The 3,997-nt window shown below is 38.7% G+C and overlaps 1 protein-coding gene across 3 annotated transcripts in view; it reads left to right on the forward strand.

Annotated features, from left to right (window-relative positions):
• The window catches only part of LOC101997958 (24-hydroxycholesterol 7-alpha-hydroxylase), an 88,093-nt gene that overhangs the window by 61,696 nt on the left and 22,400 nt on the right, over nucleotides 1-3,997 (forward strand). The gene's annotated exons all lie outside the window — the stretch shown is intronic.

Here is a 3,997-nt window from a genome sequence, read left to right on the forward strand (position 1 = left end):
AAGTCTCTTGCCAACCCTAAGGTGGCTCCCTTAACTAAGATATGCTTACACCCAAATCTTGAAGTCAAGATACCTTCTGTTGGTTTAGTTTAGTAGCCCCACAATCATTTGATTGTCTCTGCAGTTGTTGTTCCTTTCTTATTAGCATTTAGAAAATTAGGTTAATAAGGCATTATGTAGTCTATCTCTGAGGGGTATTTATTACCCTCTTTCTTTTAAAGTGCAATTAGATATTTCTAAAACTGCTTGTCCTATAGGATTAAATAGTATACCTGTAACATGCTTTATATTATAATATGCAAAAATCTTTTTTATTTACTAGTGATATATGCTGGAGCATTGTCAGTTTTAATTTATGTAGGTATTACCATAATGGCCATGACTTCTGATAGGTGTGTAATTACAGAATCAGCCTTTTCAGAACTCAAAGCAGTTGCCCATTGGAATCCTGACTATGTATCTGTTATATGGTGTACATATTTTAATTTTCCTATTTCTGAAAAATGAAGCACATCCATTTGCCAAATTTCATTTCTTTGCATACCTTTAGGGTTATTTCCTGCAGGTCATGGAGTTTGATTATACAAGGAACAAGTAGGATATTTTTTCACAATTTCCTTGGGTTGTTGCTGAGTGATGGAAAAATTCTTTTTCAAACCTTTGCTATTTACTTTGTGTTTTTTATGGAATTCTGAGGCCTCCAGCACATTTTCTATTAATAACTGATCAATTTCATCATTACCTTGTGCTAGAGCACCTGGTAGACTCATATACACAGAAAAGGGGAAATGTTGTGGGCTATCTTTTTGTATGCTGTGAATATGTTTTATTACCATTGGTTTATTTCTTTATTAAAAGAAACTAATTTGGCCATTAGTCAGGCAGAATAGAACCAGGTGGAAAATCCAAACAGAGATATAGGGAGAAAAGGGGCAGAGTCAGGGAGATGCCAACAGCTGCTGGAGAAACAAGATGTAAGGTAATACCATAGCCACGTGGCAATTCCATAGCCATATGGCAAAACATAGATTAATAGAAATGGGTTAATATAAAATGTAAAAGCTAGTTAGTAATAAGCCTGAGCCATCAGTCAAGCAGTTTGTAATTCATATTAATTCTCAGAGTGGATATTCAGGAACTGGCAGGCAGGAGAGAAGCCTCCAGTTGCACCCTCTTCTTGCTATTCCCTGAGCCTTGCAGCAAGGAGATGTAATATAGACTTATGGACATACCATCTCTAGGCGTATACTCCATTAACACCTATTTCTTGCTCTCTGATTCTCAACAAGTATCTTTGAGCAGGACATGAGAGAAGTGCCTCTGAATGCCGGGGAGAAGTTTCTAGCCACAGGTGAGCATGCATGAGAAGAGAACAACAGGGGCTTGGATCAGCTCGGCACAGGGATGGCAGTGGAGTGAGGGCAGGTTGGGGGAGCTTCTCCAGGTCACCATGGAGAGTCAGTGCATGTGGGAGACTGCAGTGAACTATCTGTGACTCAATCACCAGAACCAAAATCTCACCAGAATGATCTGGCTCAGGGGCCTTCAATACCCAGGAAGACCACATCAGTTCTCTTCATTCTATTGTTTACCTTTCTTTATCCACAGACTGAGAGCTATTGGATTGATACCAGGGGATTTTGATAGACCACAAAAGAGATAAAAATCTCAATTTGTAAAAATCCCAGTTAAAATGTTTGCACCCCCAGGAAGACAAAGTTAGTTTCATTGATCTTACACAAACTATAGCATTTTGTTTTACTGGGATTTGGATAGTTTTACTTTTAATTAATCTATCGATTACTTTAAACTGTGAATGTGCTCTGAGAGGAAGTTGTCTGCCTGTCACAGTGAAGCAGAGGAATGTGTTTGTTCCTCTGAATGTTAGTATAATCCCAATTGAGCTTCCACTATGCACCATTGTACTCTGGTTCAAAAGATAATTCACAGATTTAATATAGATGTCTATGTCAGTGTCCTGATGGCTTTTTCAAGCAAACAAATTTCTAAAAAACTATGTGTTCCTATTATTTCATTTATTTTAGAAATTCCGTGAGTGGTCATTTGGGGCAGGGTGTTAGCGGAGGCTTATTCTGAGGAGGACTCATGTGTACCTCAGCTGGCCTAGCACTTGTGATGACTCTCCTGCCTCGGCCTCTAAAGTACTAGGGTTGTAAGTTATTATCCACTCTGCCTGGCTTATTTATCGTCTTTTGCTGTTGTTTTAAGTTTTGGTTTATGCAGGCGTACGATTGCTCTTTGTTTCTTTCTGGGATAACAGGGATAGAACTCAGGACCTTGTGTGTGTTTGGCAAGCACTCTGCTACCAAGCTGTATTCCCAGCCAATAGCTAGGAATGTTTGTAGATTTCGGTGATTTCTTTGATGTAGGCATTGTTTTTATTTCTGTCCTTTTGTTTTCTTATAATCACACTGGCTGTGGTTTGCAGCAGTCTGTTGACGATGGAAAGTGTCCAGCAGGGCTTTGTCCTGGTCTCAAGGGGAGACCTTTTCATTTTCACCATTGAGTACCAGGCTGGGTATAGAATTTTTATAGATGCTTTTTGTCAATTTCAAGTCATTTTATTTCTCTTTTGCTGAGAATTTTGTTTATCATAAATTTCTTTCTCGCTTTTCTATATTAATTGACAGAACCATATGCTTTCCCATGTTTGTCCTACTGATATTGGTTACATTTATTAATAATCAAATATTAAATCAGCCTTTCACTTCCCTGATAAATCACTTAATTATAGTGTGTGTGGTATGTGCTGTGTGTGTGTGTGTGTGTGTGTGTTTTATATGTGCTGCACAAATGCCTCTGGAGGATAGAGGTTCACAGAGATTGACAAAGGGCGCCACCTCAACTTCTCTATACTGATTCTTTTTACGTATTAATGAATTTGTTTTGTTATTTTTGAAAGTTTGAGCATTTCTATTTAAAAAATTATCACAAGTGAAAACAATGACTACTTAATTAATGATACTAATTATTAATAATAATAAAGAGCGTGGAATCAGTCTTTTTTTATATTCATCATTCTGTATACACACATGTATATACACATATATGTATATGTACACACATACACATATATATACACACATGTGTGTATATACACATAGACACATACATATGTATACACACACATATGTGTGTGTTTGTGTGTCTATGTGCACCCCTTACCTGCCTAGTTTTGTGCCCAATACCCAAGCTGGGTGGCTCACAGTTGCCTGCAATGCCAGGCCTAGAAGATCTGACACCCTCTTTAAGCCTCTGTAGCATGCATATACATATACACTCACATACACATAATTAAAAAAAAATCAGGTTTGGGGAGATGGCTCAGTGGTTAAGAGCATGTACTGCTTTTGTAAAAGCCCCAGGTTTGGCTCCCAGCACCCACATGGCAGCTCACAACTGGCTATAACTCCCACTCCAGGGGAATCCAGTGCCCTCTTCTAGACTCCCCATGTACATAGACAAACAGGTAATCAAAATAAAATAAATCTTTAAGAAAATAAAATGCTGACATTTAACTAATATCTACCTCTGTATAGTCAAACATGTACAAGTGACTAGTAATCAGAATTAGAAACTAGTCATCTTCTAATTGGACCATAGAAATGATCTATCCCGGGAAAAGGGGAGATTGCTTGGTTTGTGAAAGGACTTGTCTTGCAAGAATGAAGTTCAGGTCTCCAACAAAAGCCAGGTGTGTCAGTGAGCACTCAATTTTACAGTTTTGGGGAAAAGAGGCAGGCAGATCCCAGGGACTTGCTGGACAATAAGTGCAACTTGGAATGATTGGCTCCAGGTTCAGCCAGAGACCCTGAATCTAAAACATTAGGGCTGGTGAGATGTCTCAAGCCTGACACCTAAATTCAGTTCCCATAATCCAACAACCACAAGTTGTCCTCTGTCTGCTACACATATGCCATGACACGCATGCATTTACACACACAGAGAGAGAGAGAGAGAGAGAGAGAGAGAGAGA

The sequence above is a fragment of the Microtus ochrogaster genome, linkage group LG2, assembly GCF_000317375.1.
Source record: "Microtus ochrogaster isolate Prairie Vole_2 linkage group LG2, MicOch1.0, whole genome shotgun sequence".
In the NCBI taxonomy this organism is placed as follows: domain Eukaryota; kingdom Metazoa; phylum Chordata; class Mammalia; order Rodentia; family Cricetidae; genus Microtus; species Microtus ochrogaster.